This window comes from Silene latifolia, chromosome 6 (assembly GCF_048544455.1).
Source record: "Silene latifolia isolate original U9 population chromosome 6, ASM4854445v1, whole genome shotgun sequence".
Taxonomy (NCBI): Eukaryota; Viridiplantae; Streptophyta; class Magnoliopsida; order Caryophyllales; family Caryophyllaceae; genus Silene; species Silene latifolia.
In genome coordinates this window covers 70585041-70612156 of record NC_133531.1, presented here as the reverse complement: position 1 = coordinate 70612156, position 27116 = coordinate 70585041, and the positions used below count along the sequence as shown (strand labels likewise).

Sequence of the window (27116 nt, the reverse complement as noted above, 5' to 3'; positions counted from 1 at the left end):
CTACCGCAGAGTCGCCTAATCCAACCCTAAACCCTTTCCCTTATTTGTAATTCGAACGGCCAAAAGCCCAAAATACATCCTAGAGGGGCTGAGTGAAAACTTTTGGGGGACGAGATTAAAACTAGAGGGACGGGTATCCTAAAATTAGGACGGAAAAGGGTTTAGGGTTGGATTAGACAGCCCCCTATCGCTGAGCCACATAATCTAACCCTAAACCCTTTCCCTTATTTGTAATTCGAACGACCGCAAGCGTAAAAGACACCCTAAAGGGGTAGAGTAAACCCTTTTTGGGGACCGAATTAAAACTAGAGGGTCGGGTATCCTAAAATTAGGATGGGAAAGGGTCTAGGGTTGAATTAGGGTGCCCGCTACCGCGAAGCCGCCTAATCCAACCCTAAACCCTTTCCCTTATTTCTGATTCGAATGGCCGCAAACCAAAAGACACCCTAAAGGGGAACAGTGGACCGTTTTTGGGGACGGGATTAAAACTAGGGGGCCGAGTATCCTAAAATTAGGACGAGAAAGGGTTTAGGGTTGGATTAGGCAGCCCGCTACCTCAGAGCCGCCTAATCCAACCCTAAACCCTTTTCCTTATTTCTGATTCGAACGGACGCAAGACCAAAAGACACCCAAGAGGAGCAGAGTGAGTCCTTTTTGGGGACGGGATTAAAACTAGAGGATCGGGTATCCTAATATTAGGACAGGAAAGGGTTTACGGTTGGATTAGGCAGCCCGCTACCGCGGAGCCGCCTAATCGAACCCTAAACTCTTTTCCTTATTATCAGAAATAGGTCATTCGGAAGAAACATACCTACTATAAATTTAAAATGAACCTAGGACTTTATTAAAAACGTACCTAGTAGGTTAAGGGGTTAAACGAGGGGTCGAGTATCCTAAAACTGGACGGGAAAGGGTTTAGAGTTGGATTAGGCGGCCGCCTAAGCCAACCCTAAACCCTTTCCCGTATTATGAGAACGGGAACCATAAACTGAGCCCTTAAAGAGGCAGAGTGAACCCTTTTTGTAGACGGGAGTAAAACTAGTAGCTCGGGTAACCTAAAATTATGACGTGAAAGGGTTTAGGGTTGGATTAGGCAGCCGCTACCGCGGAGCCGCCTTATCCAACCCTACACCCTTTCCCTTATTTGTCATTCGAACGACCGCAAGACCAAAATACATCCTAGAGAATCAGAGTTAACATGTTTTGGGGACGGGATTAAAACTAAGAATTGGGTATCCTAAATTAGGACTGGAAAGGGTTTAGAGTTGGATTAGGCAGCCCGCTACCGCGGAGCGACGTAATCAAACCCTAAACCCTTTAGCTTATTTAAAATTCGAACGGCCGCAAGACCAAAAGACACCCTAGAGGGACAGAGTGAACCCTTATGGGGGGACGAGATTAAAACTAGGAGGACGGGTATCCTAAAATTAGTGCGGTAAAGAATTTAAGTTTTGATTAGGCAGTCCCCTACCACGGAGCTGCCTCATCCAACCATAAACCCTTTCCCTTATTTGTAATTCGAACGACCGCAAGATCAAAAGACACCCTAGAAAGGCAGTGTAAACCCTTTTTGGGGACAGAATTATAACTAGGGGTCGGGTATCCTAAAATTAGGACGGGAAAGGATTTAAGGTTGGATTAGGGAGCCCGCTACCGTGGAGCCGCCTAATCCAACCCTAAGCCCTTTCCCTTATTTCTGATTCGAACGACCGCAAACCAAATAACACCCTAGAGGGGAAGACCGGACCCTTTTTGGGGACGAGATTAAAACTAGGGGGCCGGGTATCCTAAAATTAGGACGAGAAAGGGTTTAGGGTTGGATTAGGCAGCCTGCTACCGCGGAGCCGCCTAATCAAACCCTAAACCCTTTCCCTTTTTTGCAATTCGAACGGCCGCAAGACCAAAAGACACACTAGAGGGGCAGAGTGAACCATTTTTGGGGACGGGATTAAAACGCGGAGGTCGGGTATCCTAAAATTAGGATGAGAAAGGGTTTAGTGTTGGATTAGGCAGCCCGCTGATGCGTGTCTTTTATATGATATTTTACATCCTATTTTCCACGCATTTCAGAGCTCATTTTAGTAATTTATGCTGCTATTCTCCCTACTTTCGTCTACTTTCGTATTTTTGTACATTATTGCAGAAATGTGAAGAATTCAGCGGAGATTGACCCAAATCCGTCCCCGAGTATCTTGCGTTGCATTTGACGTGAAGTATTCACTTAAGGAACGAGCTTGGTGCGCATTTCAAGGCCCAAAAGACAAATCCACGAGATTATAGAGGGCAAGTATCAGCTAAAGCAGTCGATCGACCAGTACCCTTGGTCGATCGACCAACTTGCGGGATCCAGAAGCTACTGTACACTGCTACTCACTCGATTGACCGCCGTGCTTAGTCGATCGACCACACCGCTACTCAGACGAGAATTAAAAGATCGAGGAATAGCAAGCCCATGATACATTAGGTTTTGGAATAATAGTTACGTATATTTCTTATATAACGTAACCTAGTTGACAGATACAATCATCAAGTTTTTACCTCGCTTTACATTCAGTTTAGTTTTATCAAATAATTAGGGTTTGGGAAACTATTTCGCAGTGGATTTTCGTTGTGCTTTCAATCATTCCGTTACAATCCTTCTGCAATTTCGGTATTCACTTGCTCTTATTCCAGTTCATCTTTATTGCGTTGATAGTTTAGAAATTGCTAGTTAGTTTCCCGAAACCGTAATTACCGCTTTATGTTAATTGTTTGTTCAACTGTTTTAAGCATGAATTCAGTAATCTACATCGTCAATATTATTATTATTTTCATCACAGCCATGAGTAGCTAATTTATTCGTGCTAGGATGTAGGGGAATTATAGTGTAGCCGGCAATAGAATGAACACGACCTGAATCGCGTGTCAGTAGATCGACTGCCATACGTGGTCGATCGACTGACCACGTGAGGTTTACCTTCGTTTTAATTGATTTAAATGTTATATTTGATGAATCGAGTGCATACGGCTAGTTGAATGCTTAATATATGACTGACCCATTAGATCGAAAGATAGGGACAGTTGTTAGATCACCAATTAAAATGACTAAACTATGCTGAGATCGAAAGATAGGTAAAGTTTAGACCGTTAGTCACTTTTCAGGACGAAAGTTAGTATTAGTGATATTAGGGACCTATAGCGAGATCGAAAGATGCTATTTGTTAAGAGTGGACCGAAAGGACCTCTTTATTTCCCGCCTCATGTGTTTGATTTAGACCTGTTTAGTATGCTGCCGCCGAAACTATAACGAACCGACCATCCTAGTACCCCTTCTTTTATCTGTTTTATCTGTTTATTTAGTTTGTTGTCTTTTATTGCTATTAGTATAGATCGAATCAAATCAACCCCCACTTTCGTTACCTTAGACTAAATTAGACAATTAGAAATTACATTCGCCTCCTTCTGGTTCGACCCTGTTACCACTAGCCTAGGTTAGTTTTAATAGGAAATTATAAATCTTATTTTTGGTATTCACAACGACGGGTATCAAATTTTGGCGCCGTTGCCGGGGAGGCAATTGTTCTAATTTTTAGTTGTTTTTATTTAGTCTTTCTTAGTTTAAGGGACATCCGTTCCTTAAACTTTTCTTATATTCTCTTTGTAGTTTCTTCTTATGCGCAGGTCACAGGGTGGTGAACTATTACCGTTTGATCCTGAGATTGAGAAATCCTTGCGTGAGTTGAGACGATCACAAAGGGTATTACCGACAGAGGAAGAGCTGAGTACTCTGTCAAGCTTTTACGAGAACGAGCTGTTCGAGGAAGATCCACCTACATCTCCTACTTCTATTTCGTCAGCTGAGACTGTTACATCTCCAGATATTCCAGTCATGGCTGAAGAAGCAACTATAGCAAGTCATTCAGAGCCGACAGCTGCGAATCTCTACAAAGGATTCGAACTACCTGGGGAGGCGATAAAATTCGAACCAAAGCCTTCCTATATCAACTTGGTTAAAAGAAACCAGTTCGGGGGAGCTGCAAATGAAGATGCAGCCAAGCATATGGAGATTTTTATCGATTATTGCTGCTCTATACCCCCACCGACTGGCGTGACCCAGGACCAAATAAAGGAGACCATGTTCATTTTCTCACTCCTTGATGCTGCGAGGGAATGGTATAGAGATCTGGATCGAGCCGCTCATGGGATCACCGACTGGAATTCTTTGGCCTTGGCATTCTACAAGAAATACTTCTCTGCCTCGAAGACGAATGCCATTAGAGCTCAGATCACGAGCTTTAAACAGGGACCTGATGAGAACTTTCATGAAGCATGGGTCCGTTTCAAGAAGCTGGTGCGAACCATTCCGCACCATGGGTTCGAAAAATGGAGTCTTTGCAATCGCCTCTATAACGGGTCAGTATGACGATCGAGGGCTATTTTGGATGTCATGACCAATGGCCGATTTGCTGAGAACATGGGAGAGACTAAGGGGTAGAAGATCATTGATGATTTGGCCACTCGTAAGGCTGAATATGGGAATTCAAGAGGAAACCAGAGGAGAGCTGATGAATCCTCTTCTGTAGCTGCACTAGAAGCTCTCACTGCAAGGTTTGACAAATATGAGTTGGGAGGATCTTCAAAAGGAGGGATGTACCATGTTAATGCTGTTTCAGACGGTCCTTTCGTCTGTAGAAGATGTGGAGCTGAGGGACATGTCTCAGAAAATTGTCCTAGTCCCTTCGAGTCTTGTGCTGCCTTTCAACATTATAGGCAGACAAACACGTACTATGAGCCGAATGTCCACCCCAACTTGAGGTGGAGTAGCCAGAATGTCCTGAATCCGACTCAACCTCCACAGCCGCAGCAGCAGCAGCAAGCTTATGTGCCCCCTCACAAACAACCATATCAGAAACCTCCCTATGTGCCGCAGCAGCAACCAACCCAAAATTCCGAGTTTGCTGAGTTGAAAAATATGCTGCAAAAGGAGTCCCAAGCTAGAGAGGCCGGGATGAAATTGTTAGAAAGCCAAATTGCTCAATTAGCTAGCAAGAATACCACTCGAGCTCCGGGACACTTACCGACTCAAACCGACCAAAAGGAGACCCTTAATGCCATCACTTTGAGAAGCGGGTCTACCCTGGAGGGGCCTGCTATGATTGAGAATGCCCCTGAAAAAGATAAGCCGGAACCGAGTCAAAACAAAGCTGGAACGAACAAAGGAAAGAAAAAGGCGTCTACCAGGTACATCAGTCGATCGACTGACATACTCGGTCGATCGACTGAAGTTCGACAACCAGAAGCTACTGTTCCTGTTCAAGTCAGTCGATCGAATGACATCACTGGTCGATCAACTGAGATCGTTGCTGATAGTGAGCCATTTCGTCCTCCGATGCCCGATAACTTGAGGGATCACTTGTTTCGGGGTACGAAAGTCCCGAAAATATTGGGGCAAGACCCGAGTGCTGATGCGTCAGTCCCGGCTCCGAAGTACGACCCAATGTCGATCAACGGTTCATATTTGAGACGGTCTAAAGAGGGGTCAAGCTTCAACAAGGAGAAGGTGGTGGACTTTCAGCCCAAGTCCACGGATGCCGGCATGCGCGATTTAGAGGAAAGAGCTAAGTTGCTCCTTACAGCCCCCTATCCGGAGAGACTAGTGCCGACGAAGGAACAAGTATCTTTTAATAAATTTGAAAAAGTTATTCGTAGCTTGAATGTACAAGTTCCTTTCCTTGAGTTAGTCAATCAAGTGCCTGCTTACACTAAATTCATGAAACAGCTCTTATCTAAAAAGAAGTCACTTGAAACTGTGCATACTGTCGAATTAACTAAAGAGTCATGCTCTTATTTGTCCCACACTGCACCTCACAAACTAGAAGACCCAGGTAGCTTCTCCGTTCCATGTAGCATTGGTACCTTTCCTATTGAGAAAGCCTTATGTGACTTAGGAGCTAGTATAAGTGTAATGCCCTTGAGTCTTGCTAGGAAGCTAAAATTGACTAGGTTTGCAGTCACCAACATGACAAAGATGATGGTGACCGATCATGCGGTCCAGCCAATTGGAGTCTTAGAGGACATCCCCGTGCAAATAGGGAAGTTTTTCTTCCCTGTTGACTTCGTCGTACTTGATATGCCTGAGGATGCCCATATTCCTATCATATTGGGTAGGCCATTTCTGCACACTGCTGGTGCAGTCATCGATGTAGGTTCGGGAACTTTGACCTTTAAAGTAGGGAAGCATTCCATTGTTTTTGCCCAACCTGCTAAGAAGAAAGACCCCATGTGGCCTGTAACTTACAATACGGTTTCTGAAAAGAAATCTTATTTTATACTTCCCGATATGCCTGTCTCTATTTCTACTCCTGTTGTGACACCTCCGCCCCAGATTGGGAGCAAATTGGAGGAAGATTTGTCTATTTCTGATATTGCAGGAGCTGGTTTGGGGAAGGAAGAGCTGCAAGTTACTCCAGCTGCGAAGGAGCCAATCATTTCACGAGGCGATCTTGGTTGCCTTAGCTATGGCACTGATGAGGAAGTTGATGACGAGCCGGTCAAAGTGAGGGAGTCCGATTTGGATTCTGACGAGTCCGAAGAGATCATTGACTGGGGATATATAGAAGATGTCAATCCATTGAGTTCGGCGGATGTTGAAGCTAAGAAGAGTGCGGTTGAGAAGATGAGCACCGTTGAGGCTACCTCTCGTAGCCAGAAGCCGACGAAGTGGGCCATACCATGGCCATTCTTGATCAACTACTAGTTGATCAAATGCTTTATCAAACATTTACTTTATTACTTTTAAGACTATTTACCGTATTTTGTGTGCGCGAGACTTCGCATGTTATTTTGCTTGCTTAGGATTTTATACGATTTAGACTTTACTTTGGGTTTTGCGCAATTTTAGGCGTGTATTATTGTGCACTTGCAGGTTTTTAGAGCCCAATAGCTCACGTTATTGAGCAAATACGAAGAAATAAGAAGTTACAGCAGTATCTTCAGTCGATCGACTGGCAACATTGGTCGATCGACTGCGTTGCAGTTTCCAGGAGCTACTGTTCCTTTCACCCTTGTCGATCGACTGGGCTATGTGGTCGATCGACCGCCCTGCACTGCTTTACTTGTTCACGACCTCTCCCCTGCTGTGTTTGGTCAATTTGCGGACTTGAGGAAGTTTTCTACTACACTTTATCTTCCGTCATTTATATATTTCTTCTATTTTCTCGGTTGTGCACATAATACCGCTTCGTTATTGTCTTTCTCGATTTTATGCGTGGTACTTTGTTTGTCTTTTCAGGTACTTATTGGTAGCACTGCTGGCTACTGAAACCTCCTAGCTCACGCTGGTTTGGGGAGGTTTCCTTTGCTGCGCTTAAAGTCTTGTGAGTTCCCAAGTTCCACTTCATGTCATATTTATTTGTTTATTTTCTCGCAAATTCCCATTTCTCTTTTCTTCATTACATGATTTTGCACAATGGGGACATTGTGCGATTTGGTTTGGGGAAGGGTTTTGCGTCGCATATCATTTGCTTGCATTCACGTTTACATTTTCGTTTTGCATCGTTTATTTCATTTCTTATATATACAAAATCCAAAAAAAAATTGAAAAATTTCAAAAATTTCAAAAAATTGCACGTTTATTTTAGCATATAGGTCGAGTCGGAACGGTAGTATTTCAATGATGACATTGCATTTGCAGCTGTTTTATGCCTCAGCCTTGCTAATTGACACGTTATTAGTAGAATCGTTTATGCATATCTACGAGTTTTCGTTACATTATTTGCTGAACTGGTGACATTCATGACCAGTTTATTTAGGATGTGAGTAGTAACTCCTTATGAGACATGTTACATAAATTTGCATAAATATGAACTTAATCTGCTTAATACCTGTATGCATTCGGTTTGTGGTTTGTTGACACATGTGGTAGAGGTTTCCTTTTCTCGTTTTACCCATAAGCTCCACACTGCCAAAAACAGCCTTTTTGTCCCGTTAACTGCATCCTACATTTAGCCTGCCCTTGTCAAGCTAGTAGTTTAGTTTTGGGATTGTTACTCGTTTTTGGTGGCATATGTTATGTTGAGATGTTGTTGGGAGAATGAAAAGAAAGGGACGAAAGAAAGAAATAGAAAAGAAGAAAAAAAAAGATGAAAAATGATTCAAAACAAAAAAAAAGAGTTCTGTACTGTTCAAAGCGGTCGATCGACTGCCAATTCTGGTCGATCGACTGGAGTTCGAAGGAGAAAGAAAAGAAATCAATTTCGCATGATTCAGTCTTTATCATTTGACGATTTTTGCTCCCATGTATTATTTATATCGTATGGGGAGTTGGTTGATTAGTTTTATACTGGAGATTGTGAGTTTTGTGCTTGCTATAGCACCGTTTCGATTGATTTTGAGCAAGAAGTTGGATATTGTCATATGGTTCCGTTTTGGTACTAGCTTGATCACCTGTACCCCCACTTTTCCATAAACGTTTTGCCTCTTCTTGCCCATTTACCTCACATATCCTATATATACCTCGGCATGTGTCATGGTCTTTTGTTGGTTGGAATGCATATGTACGGTCATAGAGATTACTTTCATATTATATTGCAGGCATGTTCTTATAGGTCGTAGTTAGGTGAGAGTCTCTACAAAATTGAATTCTTTCTATCCTCTTATATATTCACCTGTGCCTATGTGTGATATGAGCGACCCGTGAGAGTCCAATTTGATAAGTCTCTATAGTCAATGGTTCGGCAGTTTTTTTTAACGACTCCATAACTCGTTTGAATGATTCATTTGCTAATTGATTGTTAGTTATTGCATTAAAATGGTTTAGGCTTTATAGTTTGCAATTCGCTCTGAGATTGAACTCGTTCCATTAGGTCATTAGATCGAGTCTTGTTCTTGCTTGGGGACAAGCAAGGGTTTGGTTTGGGGAAGTTTGATGCGTGTCTTTTATATGATGTTTTACATCCAATTTTCCACGTATTTCAGAGCTCATTTTAGTAATTTATGCTGCTATTCTCCCTACTTCCGTCTACTTTCGTATTTTTGTACATTATTGCAGAAATGTGAAGAATTCAGCGGAAATTGAACCAAATCCGTCCCAGAGTATCTTGCGTTGCATTTGACGTGAAGTATTCACTTAAGGAACGAGCTTGGTGCGCATGCCAAGGCCCAAAAGACAAATCCACGATATTATAGAAGGCAAGTATCAGCTAAAGCAGTCGATCGACCAGTACCCTTGGTCGATCGACAACCTTGCGGGATCCAGAAGCTACTGTACATTGCTACTCAGTCGATCGACCGCCGTGCTTAGTCGATCGACCACACCGCTACTCAGACGAGAATTAAAAGATCGAGGAATAGCAAGCCCATGATACATTAGGTTTTGGAATAATAGTTACGTATATTTCTTATATAACGTAACCTAGTTGACAGATACAATCATTAAGTTTTTACCTCGCTTTACATTCAGTTTAGTTTTATCAAATAATTAGGGTTTGGGAAACTATTTCGCATTGGATTTTCGTTGTGCTTTCAATCATTCCGTTACAATCCTTCTGCAATTTTGGTATTCACTTGCTCTTATTCCAGTTCATCTTTATTGCGTTGATAGTTTAGAAATTGCTAGTTAGTTTTCCGAAACCGTAATTACCGCTTTATGTTAATTGTTTGTTCAACTGTTTTAAGCATGAATTCAGTAATCTATATCATCAATATTATTATTATTTTCATCACAGCCATGAGTAGCTAATTTATTCGTGCTAGGATGTAGGGGAATTATAGTGTAGCCGGCAATAGAATGAACACGGCCTGAATGGCGTGTCAGTCGATCGACTGCCATACCTGGTCGATCGACTGACCAAGTGAGGTTTACCTTCGTTTTAATTGATTTAAATGTTATATTTGACGAATCGAGTGCACACGGCTAGTTGAATGCTTAATATATGACTGACCCATTAGATCGAAAGATAGGGACAGTTGTTAGATCACCAATTAAAATGACTAAACTATGCTGAGATCGAAAGATAGGTAAAGTTTAGACCGTTAGTCACTTTTCAGGACGAAAGTTAGTATTAGTGATATTAGGGACCTGTAGTGAGATCGAAAGATGCTATTTGTTAAGAGTGGACCGAAAGGACCTCTTTATTTCCCGCCTCATGTGTTTGATTTAGACCTGTTTAGTATGCTGCCGTCGAAACTATAACGAACCGACCATTCTAGTACCCCTACTTTTATCTGTTTTATCTGTTTATTTAGTTTGTTGTCTTTTATTGCTATTAGTATAGATCGAATCAAATCAACCCCCACTTTCGTTACCTTAGACTAAATTAGACAATTAGAAATTACATTCGCCTCCTTGTGGTTCGACCCTGTTACCACTAGCCTAGGTTAGTTTTAATAGGAAATTATAAATCCTATTTTTGGTACTCACAACGACGGGTATCACCCGCTACCGCGGAACCGCCTAATCCAACCCTAAACCGTTTCCCTTATTATCAGAAAAGGGTCATTCGGAAGAAACGTACCTACTATAAATTTAAAATGAACCTAGGACTCTATTAAAAACGTACCTAGAAGGTTAAGGGATTAAACGAGGGGGTCAAGTATCCTAAAACTAGACGACAAAGGGTTTAAGGTTGGATTAGGCGGCCCGTATTATGAGAACGGGAACCATAAACTGAGCCCTTAAACAGGCAGAGTGAACCCTTTTTGTAGACGGGATTAAAACTAGTGGGTCGGGTATCCTAAAATTAGGACGGGAAAGGGTTTAGGATTGGATTAGGCAGCCGCTAACGCGGAGCCGCCTAATCCAACCCTAAACCCTTTCCCTTATTTGTCATTCGAACGGCCGCAAGACCAAAAGACGGACTAGAGAATCAGAGTGAACACGTTTTGGGGACGGGATTAAAACTAGGAGTTGGGTATCCTAAAATTAGGACGGGAAAGAGTTTAAGGTTTGATTAGGCAGCCCCCTACCACGGAGCCGCCTAATCCAACCCTAAACCCTTTCCCTTATTTGTAATTCGAACGACCGCAAGACCAAAAGACACCCTAGAAGGGCAGAGTAAACCGTTTTTGGGGACGGAATGAAAATTAGGGGGTCGGGTATCCTAAAATTAGGACGGGAAAGGGTTTAGGGTTGGATTAGGGAGCCCGCTACCGCGGAGCCGCTTAATACAACCCTAAGACCTTTCCCTTATTTCTGATTCGAACAACCGCAAACCAAATAACACCCTAGAGGGGAAGACTGGACCCTTTTTTGGGGCGGGATTAAAACTAGGGGGCCGGGTATCCTATAATTAGGACGAGAAAGGGTTTAGGGTTGGATTAGGCAGCCCGCTACCGCGGAGCCGCCTAATACAACCCTAAACCCTTTCCCTTATTTGCAATTCGAACGGCCGCACGACCAAAAGACACCCTAGAGGGGCAGAGTGAACCCTTTTTGGGGACGGGATTAAAACTAGGGGGCCGGGTATCCTAAAATTAGGACGGGAAAGGGTTTAGTGTTGGATTTGGAAGCCCGCTACCGCGGAACCGCCTAATCTAACCCAAAACCATTTCCCTTATTTGTAAGTCGAACGGCCGCAAGGCCAAAAGACACCCTAGAGGGGCAGAGTGAACCATTTTTTGGGACGGGATTAAAATTAGGGGGTCGAGTATTCTAAAATAAGGACGGGAAATGGTTTAGGGTTGGATTAGGCAGCTGCTACCGTGGAGCCGCCTAATCCAACCCTAAACCCTTTCCCTTATTTGTAATTCGAACGGCCGCAAGACCAAAAGACACCCTAGAGAGGCAGAGTGAACCATTTTTTGGGACGGGATTAAAATCAGGGGGTCGAGTATTCCAAAATAAGGACGGAAAATGGTTTAGGAATGGATTAGGCAGCCCGCGGTACCCTTTCTTTTATTTGTAATTCGAACGGACGCAAGACCAAAAGACACCTTATAGTGACAGAGTGAACCTTTTTGGGGACGGGATTAAAACTAAGGGGCCGGGTATCCTAAAATTACGACAAGAAAGGGTTTAGGGTTGGATTAGGCAGCCCGCTACTGCGGATCCGCCTAATACAACCCTAAACCTTTTCCCTTATTTGAGCACATTTAGTCCCCGAATTAACCTCGTTCCCATGCTTTATAGCACATATTTGGGTCATTTACTATCTTTAATTTCTCATTTTGCATATTCTTTGAGGTTTTGTCTCCTTGGTAGGAAAGGATTGCTAACCTTGCATGTATGAGGCAAAATGGATCGCATCTAATGACCAAGCATCAAAGAGAGGACCGACACTAGAGGCCTAAGTAGATAAATAAAGTGAAATGGGCAATGATGAAAGGATCCTTGCATCCCCAACACGATCCTTGCGGATTGTTAAGGAGCTAAAGAAGAAAACGACTCTACCCAGGGATCCGAGCAGCCCGAGCACGATTCGAGCGTACCACACTGCAAGGATCCGAGTGGCTTGACCTCAAGACGAGCGGGCTGGAGTGTAAAGATCCGAGCATCCCTTCCCTGATACGAGCGGATCATAAGACATAACAGCCCGTGCCTCAGCACGAGACGAGCGGATCGTGGCAGGACTAGCAAAGAGGATCCGCGCATTTCCCTCGGGAGTAACATTTTCTCAAGTTTTCTTAGGGTCTTAATAGTCATTTAAGCCCTTAGTAACCCTAATCCTTGTACCTAATCTTTAGTATAAATACCCCTTTGTACTACCTAGATTAGCATCATTTCTTATCAATTGTTAATCAACTCTTAATCAAATCTTATGCTCTCTTAATTTAGTTGTAATACATTTCTCAATATTAATCACATCTTAATCTTTCCTTAATTTCTCTATTGTTCTTCCTTTTATTTGGGTAATTAGAAGATTATTTGGGTTTATTTGGAGGATTGACAACCTTCCATCAATCATCAAGTACTTCAATTATTCTTTGCTTTATTATGTGGAATCATCTTCATAGGTATAATTCCTCTTTACCCTTGTTTAATTATTGTTAATCATTCTCATTTATTCATTATGTTTTGCTTTGTTAGTATGATTAATAACCTTATTAGCATGCTAAACTCGATCATGAGTGAGTAGTTCTTTAGCTAGGGTTAATGGGGAATTAGGGGAAACAAACACGGGGATTGATTTATGCTTAATCTAATATGTTTTCATAATTAATTTGCTTGCTTGTTGTGATTTCAACTTATGCACATGTTATGTTCGATGAAATGCGAGCCTATGAATCCTTGCATTTTCTTATCCATCCCTTATCTCTTCAATGAGGCTTGTAAGATATAAACCAACTCGAGCCTCATTAGACCATGCATAGAGTTGAATAGGAAGGATTAAGTCGACTTGTAGGTGTTGTACAGTCTAGACGACTCGGCTCTGGACCCAAACCTTCTTAGGGATTGTAAGATATACACTAACTCGATCCCATCACAATAATAAGTGCTTGCATCTAATTGAGAACATGTTTGTATAATCAACTCCCATGAATCCCCTATGAACCCATGACACCCTAGTACTTTTAATCATTTGTTTACAAACTCCCTTTAATTGCTTTGCTTTGTTTTCATTACTTTACTTCCATTTTGTTGATTAGTTTAGATTACACATCACCTCAACTCAAATTGTGACACCCTAAGACATAGCTATTTGCAATTGAGAATCCCACATCAATACCCGTCCCTTGGGATCCGACCTTTACCTCCCTCTTTACTAAGAGTAGTTTGTGAAGTTATAAATATTGTTTTGGTTGGTAGCTTTTGACGACGAGTTTAACCCACACCAAAAATGGCGCCGTTACCGGAGACGGTGTTAAATTGATTTGATTTTCATTAATTGTTTTTAGTTGTGTCTTTCTTTACCTTGGGGAAGTCAATCTCCTCAAGGTTGTTCTTATTGTTTTCGAGTTGTTTGATATTTTTCATGACTAAGAGATCACAAGGTAATTTATTACCTATTGATTTCGAGATTGAAAGGACTTTAACCAACAATAGAAGAGTTGCTAGAGGTACTTCAAGAGTCGTAGGTATTGGAGAGATTGTGGACATTAAACCAAATAACATTGAGTTCACCAACCCTTTTGCAAGAGAAGGAGAGGATAACCCAATACAAAACCCACCACAAAATCAACCCACAATGCCTAAATTTTCATCATATTCCGTATCAACTAAGGAGAACTTACCAAATGGTACTCCTACACCACCACATCTAACCAGTAATTTCATTGCCAAATCCTCATTCATACAATTAGTTGAGAGAAGTCAATTTGGAGGGATGCCCAGTGAAGACCCTCATTCACATATGGAGACTTTTTGTGACTATTGTGATGCGATTTCTCAAACCGGAGTTACTCAAGACAAAATTGGATGGGTATTGTTTCCTTTTTCTTTGATCGGTACCGCAAAGCAATGGTTGAAGAGCCTAGACAAGGCTACCCTTGGTATTGATTCATGGAAAAAGCTAGCACTTGCTTTTTACAAGAAATTCTATCCTCCGGTGAAGGCCAATATGTTGAGAGCCCAAATCACCGGGTTCAAACAAAGCGATGAAGAATCATTGTATGAAGCATGGGATAGATTTAAGGACACTTGTCATTCTTGTCCACACCATGGGCTTAGTGAGTGGTTCCTTGTGCAACAATTTTGGAACGGTTTATATGAAGATTCCCGCAATATCCTCAATATGGGATCCAATGGGATGTTTACCGGAGTTGATGACAATCAAACATGGGCCAAAATCGAAGAGATGGCGGTTCATAATTCATAATATAGTAGGCCTCGAAAGGCTACTAGAGGTGGAAAGCATGAGGTAGATTCTATCACACAATTGGGTGCTCAACTAAGTGCTCATATTGACACCATCAATTTTAAATTTGAGAAGGCCACGGCTAAGCTTGCTGAAGCTTCCAAATCACCCAACCAACATGTTAATGCTATGGTGGCATCATCCTCAATTCCAAGTGGAGTATGTGAGAGTTGTGGAACTTTGGGACATGACCAAAGTGAATGTAGAGGAACAAGTAAACAAGTGAATACTTTCCAAGCATACAAGAGTGTTACCTCTTATTCCAACTACTATAATGAGAATACCAAATTCCATCCAAATCTTTCATACAAGAGCCAAAATGTTCAAAACCCCCAACCAACATACACCCCACCTCCAATGAGAAATCAAGCTCAAAGACCCTTTTACAACCAAAGCTAATGTTATCAAAATCAACCTTCATACAATCAATCCAATGACCAAGGCTTTGATGTTCAAAAAGCGGTCCTCCAAATGCAAAAGAACCAACAAGAATTTTTCACCCAAATGCAAAAAGATAGCCAAGCCAAAGATATCATCATGAACAACATACTAGCCCACACCAAGATGCTAGAAACTCAAATGGCTCAATTAGCATCTTCTAGCTCTCAAAGACAAAAGGGGCAATTACCACCTCAAGGCAATCCTCCAAGACATGAAACGGTGAGTGCCATCCATTTAAGGAGTGGTACAAGATATGAAGGGCCGAAGAGGCCAATTGATAAAGATGTTGTGGATGCTAGTGACAAGCAAAGAGTTGTGGAGAATTCTAAGGAAGAAGAACCCACCACCAATGAAGTTTCAAAGAAGAAGAATGAAGAGAAGGTTAAGGAGAAATAGCCTATTGTGATTATACTTCCATTCCCAAGTCGTCAAGCTAAGCCTAAGTTTGATGAGCAACTTGGAAAGTTCATGGAAATTGTGAAGAACTTAGAAGTCTCAATCCCATTCACGGAGCTGATCAATCATGTTCCGGCTTATGCAAAATACATGAAAGACATTCTTACCAAGAATAAATCCATCCAAAAGCTATAGACTATTGCCTTTACCAAAGTGAGTAGGGCTATTCTACAAGGGAGTTCCCCTCCAAAACTCAAAGATCCGGGAAGTTTCTCTATTCCATGCACCATTGGCGACACTACAATCAACAAAGCATTATGTGACCTTGTAGCAAGTGTAAGTGTCATGTCATACTCGGTGTGCAAGAGGCTAGGAATGGGAGAACTCAAAGGCACCAACATTACTGTAGATACCCGTATCCGTCGATATTGGAATTTATAGAGAACCCGACAAACACCCGATGATGATAGGACACATGTATTCTTTACTTGTCATTGTCATTATTTGGAGCTCGTTTTACGAGGTAGAATGGGCGTCGTCGATGGAGTATTTTATTAATTTAAATGATATTTAAATTAATGTTTTTTTAGTAAGTTCATTTTATTAATTTAAATGATATTTAAATTATAGTCTTTTTTAAGGTGATTTCAATTTAATTTATCTTATTTTGAATTTATTTTCCCAAGTTTATTTTATTGAAAATAAAATAAATATTTGATTTGAAAAATCATTTTTATGAGAATATTTGATTTGAAAAGTCATTTATTTTAAATTGTTAATTGATTTGAAAAATCGTCTTTAAAGCGAAGAATTCGTTTTGAACACTTGTTTTTGAGCTCGATTTTAGCTCGATTTTTGAGCCCGTTTCTTTTGCGAATTGGCACGAATCTCGAGTACACTAACCCACCTATACCAACACCCATCAACCCATGTTCGAACCCCCTCACAAGCAGCCCAAAATCTCGTTCAAAACCAACCCCAAGCAGCCCGCATAAAACCGAACAGCTCCCCTGTTTTGCGAGCCAATTCCCGAGCCCAAACCCACTTCAAACACTACCAAGACCCGTACCCATTAACCCTAACCCATACCCTAGTATCCTACCCATATTATCCTAGCTTAATCACCAAGAAATCCCCCAAAACGAACCCTAGAAACCCCTCCCAAAACCGATGGACAGCAGCTATGTTCATTGAGCCCGATTTGCCTCTCCTCTCTTTTAACTTATTTTAAACCCTTATAAATACCACCCCTTCACCATACATTCATTCCTCTAAGTTCTCCATACATCCAACCATCACCCATAAGCTTTAAACCTCAGAAACAAACCCTAAACATCCTCCAAAAACCCTACACAAAACCGACACACAAACAGAAACTGTTTGTGTGCCTCCTTCAAAAATCATCTCGTTCCTCCATCAAATCACCATAAAAATTCGAGTTTCTTGTTCCTAATTAACCATACAACATCCATACACACATTAGATAAAGAATCACGAGCCAAATTGCCCTTGAGAGTACACGAAATCCCTCGAAAAACAGAGTGAAATAACACTCTGTTTTCGCGATTTTTCCTTGTCTGTCCAGTTCTGTTTGTGCTCGTTTTTCGTGCCCAATAACCCAAAACGAGCAGGGGTTGCTTTAAGATCCTTGTTCTCCTCTCTTTCTAGTTTTTAAAACATCTTTCGGATTGAATTTTCGTCGTGAAACGAGGGAGATATCACTGTTTTAAAACTGCTGTCCAGAAACTTTCCAAAACGCGCGTGTGCTTTGTTCTTCGTCGACGACGGCCTCTCGAGATAAAATCTACCTTCGATTACGACCCAAGACGGTGTCAACGATACATGTAGGTTGAGGGTGCATCAAATCCCCTTCTCTTTCCTTTTTATTTCGTTTTTCTTATGCTTTTTTTAGTTTGTTTTTTCGTTTGTTTTTTGTTTGTTTTTTTCGTTTGTTTTAAATTAACTATGAAACTAGTTAGTCCGAGTATGAGTTAAAGTACCACCATGAACACCCGCGTTGACTTGAGATGGGAAAAGAAACCGCTCCTTCGTCGGGTCGTACACCCCCGTCTCATTTACATATCCTCGTGTTCAAGGTAGGGCATAAATAAAACGATTGTCTAACTTCGCTCTTCGCTTTTGACCCCCTTGTTGTTTCGGCCAATTCGATATACCCTAGGACCCGTTGTATGTTAGTTTAACTTCTGATTGTTAACCTATGACGTAATTAGATGACTTTAATTCAATTCAATAATTTAATTAGACACTTTAGGTGGCTTCGACGTAAGTTATAAAATCAACTAACAATTACAGAAATAATCAACGCTTCTTTCTTATCACTTGATTTCTCGCTAGCATAGGAGTGCGTGATTAGCACCTCCCTATTAACACTCGACGAGTAAGCATTAATCTTATGATATCTGACCTAATTGGACCCATTAGGTCGTGTAGAATGCACCCTTGCGCGACAATCAATCAACATCGTTTTTAACTCGTTTTCTAACTTGTTTTCGATTCCTTTTCGCAATCATTCGATCTAACCAATGAATCTAACTTAGGAACTAGGTTAACCTTATCTTGGCCGTTGGTTAGGGCCGTGTTTGGCCGTGTATCTTGCCCTTCTCATTCCGTTTTCCGTTCCTTGTTTATCGTTTGTTCTATGTTGTTTTGTTGTTTATAATTTATCGTTGGTTTATCGAGTTGTAATCTTTCAATTTTGTTTTACTTCTTTTGAGTCAAAACCCTTTCTGAAAACCTTAGTCTTGTTTGGTTAGACGGTTGTTCCCAATGCTTGTAGAGGCGTAGTAAACCGCGTGTTGTCTAAAGCAACATGGCCCGGTTTATGCTAATACATGCTTTGGTGCATAGCCCAATGTCTAATCCGATGGGATTAAGTGAGGGCACGCAATACGAGGAGGGACCCACGGCCGTGTGTCATGTAGGCCGTGAGTCACTCCCCCCATGTGCACGGTTTTCAAGGCCGTTTGGCCGTGTGTTTTGTGTCGCGTCTTGAGTCGTTTGTAGCAATTGTAATTAGATCGAGTTGTAATTTACTTATTGTTGTGTCGGCATGAAATGCCTGGTTTGTAATAGGTAGATCCCAACGGCTCCCCCATTCCCCCTAAGCCTTGTTTGTTTACTTTGTATGTTGTTTAAATTAATCAACCCACATGCTAAATTACAACTTTGACAAAGTTAGTTTAGTTGCATCTAAAACGACATAGAAATTGTTGTCACATGATAGGGTTAAAACAACGTTTGCATTACATACATCGCAGTAGCTATGACCTTGTTTGAAATCCGACACTTGACTTAGTAGAGGCCGTTATCGAGGGGCGGGGTTGGGTGTCCTTATGGGCTTCCCAACACGTACCCTCACCCCTTACTCAAGATCTATGGTTTGTGGATCCGTCTAAATACCATTGGATTACGAGAGTCATTCAAATCGAGTGATATAGGGTACAAGTCTTTATCTTTAATCACTCGTAGTCGATGGGCTTTATGCTTTTCGATGAAAGGTGTAAAGTTGACTTGAACGGTTCCAAGTTCCCAAAAAACTTGGTGGCGACTCTAATATGTCTTAATTCGATTCGAAAGAACCTCGAGTCGATTATGCCGGTGTGGATCCCTCGGACGCAGCCTCCCGAGGGCCTTGTCCACGCTTTGGCGACTCACTGGGGAAAAGAGGACTAGTTACATTGTGTTTCTAGGGTCTTTTCCTCCGAGGTGAAACTTGAAAAGAAAGTGTTGGAAAGTAAAACATTACTCATAGTGCTACGATTCATGCATAAACCCTTAAGGACTTGCCGGGCCGTCCCCAAATGCGTTTCTTCGTGATGCGTGGGGGGCGACGTCCCACTATGCCAGGAAGCTGCACATTGCTCGCTTCCACTTCGCCTCGCGTGGTTCTTGGGAGTGGGGACGATCTTCTAGGTACTTTACCTTAAGACACCTTGCTCTATAAGACCGCAAAAGGATGGAGGGCATAGACCTTCTTGTAGAAGACTTGCCGAGACTTAGAGGTGTCTAGGAGCATACATCCTTATAACATGAGAATGACAATGTGCAATTTGTTTTCCCGAGTCTTGTTTTTTCGAAAATTCTCATGTCCTTTTCAAAACCGAACTTTTGAACAACTTACTTTCAAAATAGCATGGTTTTAAAAACGCGGAATGCTGCCCAAATAGGACTAGAATTTTCGGCCCAAAAATGAGCTTTTATAGCCGGCATGCTGCCCATTTCAAATCTCATTTTCAAATCAATCCTTTGTTTTTCAAAATCAATCCAAAATGTTTCCCGAACCTCAACCAAGCATGAAATGCGTCGAGTCGTGTCCGGGTCATGGCCGTGTTAGGCCGGGTTTGTTTTGTTCTAAGAGTCTAGAACACGACCTTGTTGGGTCACCCAAGCTCACCTCTTGGGCTTTGAGTCATGTTGGTCGACCTTTTGGTTTAAGATAGTCCACAAAAAACGTCCAAGCTAGGCCCTTTAGGACGTTTCACTCGAACCCATGGGCTATGTTAGCCCAATCACGGGTTTAGTCACACCAAGTCCAGTTTAGAATCGAGTTATGACAGTTTGAGTCATGTCGTTTTGTCGAGTCTAAAATGAACTGATGTCTAAATCAAACCGTGAGTCGAATCCTTGTTAATCAATCTCAAGTCGAGTCTTTGTTCGAGTCAAGTTGGGGTCGAGTCCTTAAGTGTGCAGGGGCTCTTACTTTAAATATTGACTCAGTACGGGGTTTTCTTGTAGAAAGGCCGCCAAAAACCCGACGTCAAGCAATGGAAGATGCCGTTAACAAGCTTACTGAGGCCGTGAACCTCATGATGACCCGAATGGATGCAATCGAATCTAAGCTGGGTGAAGATTCACCTCCACCCCCTCCACCACTAATTGATCTGGAGAAACGGTTCAAGTTCATCGAAGACCGTTTAAAGCTCTCCCAGGGGAAGAACAACCACTATGAGAATGCTAGGGCCTACGCCCCGGTTCAGGATAAGCTGCCCACGAACTTGGTACTCACTGACATCCCAAAGTTCAAGGGCACTGAGGATCCAGTCCACCATGTTAAGGCCTATAAAGGGTACTTAGCACCAAGGGAGTACTTACTTTGATATGCTCTCTGAAATTTTCGCCCAATCTCTGGGAGAACACCCGAAGGCGTGGTTCTACAATCTTGACCTTAAGAACTTCCCTACTTTCGAAGATATCACGGTGGAGTTCTGTAAGCACTATGCTGACAATGTTGAGATTCAAACCAACATAAGGATTTTGGAAGTAATGACACAAAAAGAAAAAGAAGGCTTTACTGAATTCCTTGCAAGATGGCGCGCTGAAAGCGTGAAGCTAGCTAAGAAGCCTGACGAAGTCGAAATGGTAGATAAGTTCGTGAAGAATTTACGACCTATTTACCGTAATGCTCTGAAATACCAGAATTTTGGTTCTTTCAAAGAATTGATAAGAATCGGGATAAAGGTAGAGGACGACGTCCGAATGGCTGAAGTTGAGAAGCCAAAAGGATACCAAGGGGCCTCATCGTCTAAGGGCAAAGCCCCAGCAACGACCCATTTGGACGAAGCCATCAATCTCTTAGAAGGACAATCAAAGAAGTCGCAGCGCCAAACACCTAGGGCATTCACCGATATCGGATGCACTTATACATATGCTCTCCAAAGGCTCATAGCCCAAGGAAAGCTGAAGCCTATTGGTCCAACTCCGGACCCTCCTGCTGATCAACAAGGTAAATGGTATAAACCAAATGCCTACTGTGCCTTTCATCAAGGGAAAGGCCATGATACTGAAAGGTGCTATCGACTGAAGCACGAAATCCAAGACATGATTGAGAATGGAACGCTCCCGATCCCAGCCGTTAAACCTAATAACATCACCAATCCATTTGGCGATCACTCCAACTTTGTTTCTGTCGAAGACAATGTCGATTATTCCCATCTTATACGCCCATGTCACTTGAAAGGGGTGTTCATCGGGAAGATATTTGTGGATTGCTTTGAATTCTTGGCAAACCCGAAGAATGAAATTCAAGTCGGGAGCCTTGCTCTAGAATGTACTCCTCTCATTAACGAAGTTAATAAAAGACAATTCGATTCACCAACCTTCATCACTAGCGTAGATCCTCAGAGGACTGCCTCAGGATGGAGGCCGACCATCAAAGGGATCAAAGACAAGAGCCGATCATCTAAGCTGACAGCTGAACAAGAGAAAGCTCAAGACCAGATTTGAAAATTATGAGTCGGGATCTATTTTCTTATTTTAGTCGAGTCGAGTCTAGGACTTTCCTTTCCTGAAGTTGAGTCGTTTGTTCCGCGATGACCTAGGATGTGTCCTAGGAATCGTTCCTTCGAGTCTGTTAAACTTTTGCCATTCCAATAAAAGTTGCAGTTCGTTTCCAAATATGTCTTGTTTCCAATCCTCAATCATTCCGAAACATGATAAAATGCACAACACACTCAAAGGCATCCCTGGGGTAGAAATATGACCCGTTTCAAAATGGAAGGTACACTAGGATCCCGTGTTTGATCCCTTTACCTATTCCATGTCTGGCGGTAGAAAACCTCCATCAGAACCAGTGTTTGTGACAAGCTTTTAGATGATTCTATGACGAACCCGGACTAGCTCCTTGTTTCCTCTATTGATGACGGAAGGCAAGCCTTTTCCCCAACAAAATCATCCCATCTCGAAGAGAGAAGATATCAACCCGTTCTAACAAGGAATTGTTAGTTCTTACCCAAATTAGTTGGCGAAGCCATGTTTTCAAAGTGTATCCATTTGTGACTAGGAGAATGAATAGAAGATCATTTTCAAAGAGAGAAAAAAGATGAAAAAGAATGAAAAAATGAGAAAAAGAGAAAAATTGGAAAAATGAAAAAAATGAAAAAAAAAAAAAGAAAAATGAAAAAAGATGAAAGAAAAAGAAAAAAAGAAAAAAAGAAAAAAGACGTTGAAGTTATTGCGGAATGCTTTTCGGTTGAATGTCGAAGTTACGGAGGCCAGAAGCCAAGTCAAGTACCCATAGTTGAGGTTCAATGGGCGAAGCCCAAAAGCTTAAGTAGTAACCTCTTTACCCTCTAAGTCCTTCCTGAGACAGTTACAAAGGGATAGTCGGGAATTTTGAGAATTATTCCGCTTGTGTTGTTACACCCAGCCTTTAGGGTCCAGACATGGAAATTTGAACCCACATCATTTTTCAACCCATTTGCACTCGTGGTTCATCAAATCCGAGACACCCATTCCAACCACATCAGCAGCCATAGCCCTTGGCCTTAGCACCACAAAACAAACCTTCAGAATGATGGTTAACCATTCCAACTTGTTATTACCAAGCTCCACATCCCAAAAGATCCAAGCCTTTTACACCTAACCCCAGACACGGGATTTAACGGTACCTTACAGGCTAGAATGGGATACGACATGATACCTTAGGTGAAACCTTCGAGTGTGTACACACAATCAATATGCCATATTTAATGCACCTTGATCGAACTACGTCGGATTTGATTTCGCTCCACGCGAATACGTAGGCAGTCCTTCAGAATAAGGGATTCAATCCACTCATCAAACAAGTTGTCATCTTGTCGGTTTCTTACGGGTCATAACCAAGTCCAAATGAAGCCACCTTTGTTTGAGTCGGTCTTAGCACTCGATGTAGGCTAGGATAAGGATATAGGTTCGGATGAGTAGTGCCAAGCCTCGGAATGAGCTTTATCTAACAATTTAGGCAAAGATGCTGAGTCATATAGATGTGAGTTTGTGTTGGGAACAGAAAATAGGAAAAACCCGCTGAAAAGAAAGAAGGCGTGGAAGAAAAATAGTAAAAGCCCGCTGAAAAGAAAGAAGGCGGTGGCAAGAAATGATGAAAACTCGCTGAAAAGAAAGGAGGCGAGGAGAAGAGTGACAGAATGTTCCCAACAAAAGTCATGTGTGATGTCTAAGTGTTCTCATAAAATCAGTCTGTGTTTAGTGTCTGGGCGAAGCCAACGTTGTTGATCTGTGATTTTAATCCACCTTGTCAATGCCAAGTGATCTTGCTTCCCATGTGCCCTTGGGAGCACGCCCATGCCATACAATATCCGTCCCAAGTTCGACGACCTTGTGATTCCCATTTGCCATCTTTTGGCGCCGGAACGGCCAATTTACATTTCTACCCCCAACAAGTCAATAATTGAATTAAAACCCGTGCACACTTAGGGTTTTATTTTCCTTTTTTGTTTTACGGTAGCGGGCTACGCCCACGTGGTTTACGAGTCATACAGAGTGTCTGAGTCGTATTTCCTGCTCACCCGTCAAGGTTCGATTTCAAAATGCCAAAGATTTGAATTCAAAATTTCAAAAACTTTTTGCGAATTATGGGATAGATGATCCAAGTAGTGGTACATTTCAAGTCAAGGTTCAGATCTCAAAGTTCAAAATCAAATTTTGGGTCGACGACCCAACATCCAAGTAATTCATTTCAAATTCAAAATTTGGGGTGATGGCCCAATTATTTAAAATCTTCAACAGGTTCAAATTTCGGGTCGATGACCCAGTCTTTCAAATTCAATTGCGGGTCGATGGCCCAACATACCAAGTGATGTCAAATTTAAACTTCGGGTCGATGGCCCAATTATTCAAAATTTTCAAATTCAATTCTCGGGTCGATGACCCAGTATTTCAAATAATTCAATTTCAAGATCGAGTGATCGATGATCCAAATGTGCTTATGAGATGATTATTGCAAGTGCGTTTTTGTGTTTCAAATGTAGCAGGATATGCTTCAACTGGGGGCTCTAAAGTCTTCGACTTTAGAGCCATCACAAACTGGGGGCTCTGAAGCCGTTGGCTTCAGAGACCATTATCAAGGTGAAAAGGATGACATCCCCCAAGAATTCAATTCAATACAAGAGTATGAAATGGAAGAATTCCGTAGCTGAAAGCAAATGATGAAAGCGGCGGCAACCTCCTCGGAAAGTCCCGTCCCATTCGGACAAGCGCCAGCAGATGATAAATTTTGGGCAAATGTCAACAGATGATGAATTTTGGACAAATGCCAGCAGATGATAAACTTTGGGCATGTGTCGGCGATTCTTAAACTACGACGCGGGTTTGATTCCGTCAGAAACGGATACGTAGGCGCCTAAGGATAAGGCTCAACCCACCTTTTATGCAATTTATGGGTCGATGACCGACGATGATAATTTCGAAGCAACAGAAGCAAGAGTCAATCCTCAACGAGGTTTCAGGTATGATCTCTTCTTATGGCTGGCGAGCTTATATACGCAAGTCTAATGGACTATAAACGACCCGAAGAATCCTCAGGTCGAGAGGGACTGGGGTATACTTTGACTTTCGCCTTGTCCAAGCCTCAGTCAAAGTGGGGGCTCTGTAGATACCCGTATCCGTCGATATTGGAATTTATAGAGAACCCGACAAACACCCGATGATGATAGGACACATGTATTCTTTAGTTGTCATTGTCATTATTTGGAGCTCGTTTTACGAGGTAGAATGGGCGTCGTCGATGGAGTATTTTATTAATTTAAATGATATTTAAATTAATGTTTTTTTAGTAAGTTCATTTTATTAATTTAAATGATATTTAAATTATAGTCTTTTTTAAGGTGATTTCAATTTAATTTATCTTATTTTGAATTTATTTTCCCAAGTTTATTTTATTGAAAATAAAATAAATATTTGATTTGAAAAATCATTTTTATGAGAATATTTGATTTGAAAAGTCATTTATTTTAAATTGTTAATTGATTTGAAAAATCGTCTTTAAAGCGAAGAATTCGTTTTGAACACTTGTTTTTGAGCTCGATTTTAGCTCGATTTTTGAGCCCGTTTCTTTTGCGAATTGGCACGAATCTCGAGTACACTAACCCACCTATACCAACACCCATCAACCCATGTTCGAACCCCCTCACAAGCAGCCCAAAATCTCGTTCAAAACCAACCCCAAGCAGCCCGCATAAAACCGAACAGCTCCCCTGTTTTGCGAGCCAATTCCCGAGCCCAAACCCACTTCAAACACTACCAAGACCCGTACCCATTAACCCTAACCCATACCCTAGTATCCTACCCATATTATCCTAGCTTAATCACCAAGAAATCCCCCAAAACGAACCCTAGAAACCCCTCCCAAAACCGATGGACAGCAGCTATGTTCATTGAGCCCGATTTGCCTCTCCTCTCTTTTAACTTATTTTAAACCCTTATAAATACCACCCCTTCACCATACATTCATTCCTCTAAGTTCTCCATACATCCAACCATCACCCATAAGCTTTAAACCTCAGAAACAAACCCTAAACATCCTCCAAAAACCCTACACAAAACCGACACACAAACAGGAACTGTTTGTGTGCCTCCTTCGAAAATCATCTCGTTCCTCCATCAAATCACCATAAAAATTCGAGTTTCTTGTTCCTAATTAACCATACAACATCCATACACACATTAGATAAAGAATCACGAGCCAAATTGCCCTTGAGAGTACACGAAATCCCTCGAAAAACAGAGTGAAATAACACTCTGTTTTCGCGGTTTTTCCTTGTCTGTCCAGTTCTGTTTGTGCTCGTTTTTCGTGCCCAATAACCCAAAACGAGCAGGGGTTGCTTTAAGATCCTTGTTCTCCTCTCTTTCTAGTTTTTAAAACATCTTTCGGATTGAATTTTCGTCGTGAAACGAGGGAGATATCACTGTTTTAAAACTGCTGTCCAGAAACTTTCCAAAACGCGCGTGTGCTTTGTTCTTCGTCGACGACGGCCTCTCGAGATAAAATCTACCTTCGATTACGACCCAAGACGGTGTCAACGATACATGTAGGTTGAGGGTGCATCAAATCCCCTTCTCTTTCCTTTTTATTTCGTTTTTCTTATGCTTTTTTTAGTTTGTTTTTTCGTTTGTTTTTTGTTTGTTTTTTTCGTTTGTTTTAAATTAACTATGAAACTAGTTAGTCCGAGTATGAGTTAAAGTACCACCATGAACACCCGCGTTGACTTGAGATGGGAAAAGAAACCGCTCCTTCTGTCGGTCGTACACCCCCGTCTCATTTACATATCCTCGTGTTCAAGGTAGGGCATAAATAAAACGATTGTCTAACTTCGCTCTTCGCTTTTGACCCCCTTGTTGTTTCGGCCAATTCGATATACCCTAGGACCCGTTGTATGTTAGTTTAACTTCTGATTGTTAACCTATGACGTAATTAGATGACTTTAATTCAATTCAATAATTTAATTAGACACTTTAGGTGGCTTCGACGTAAGTTATAAAATCAACTAACAATTCTGTAAATAACTGAACGCTTCTTTCTTATCACTTGATTTCTCGCTAGCATAGGAGTGCGTGATTAGCACCTCCCTATTAACACTCGACGAGTAAGCATTAATCTTATGATATCTGACCTAATTGGACCCATTAGGTCGTGTAGAATGCACCCTTGCGCGACAATCAATCAACATCGTTTTTAACTCGTTTTCTAACTTGTTTTCGATTCCTTTTCGCAATCAT

At 41.7% G+C, this 27116-nt stretch overlaps 2 non-coding genes across 2 annotated transcripts; both read right to left on the bottom strand.

Moving 5' to 3' along the window:
• Nucleotides 1-4249: 4249 nt before the first annotated feature.
• LOC141588864 (small nucleolar RNA R71) lies at nt 4250-4356 on the bottom strand. Its single transcript, XR_012519831.1, has one exon. It is a non-coding gene; the product is annotated as a small nucleolar RNA R71 (small nucleolar RNA).
• Nucleotides 4357-14474: 10118 nt separating this feature from the next.
• On the bottom strand, nt 14475-14581 carry LOC141588930 (small nucleolar RNA R71). Its single transcript, XR_012519896.1, has one exon. It is a non-coding gene; the product is annotated as a small nucleolar RNA R71 (small nucleolar RNA).
• Between the last annotated feature and the right edge of the window lie 12535 nt (nt 14582-27116).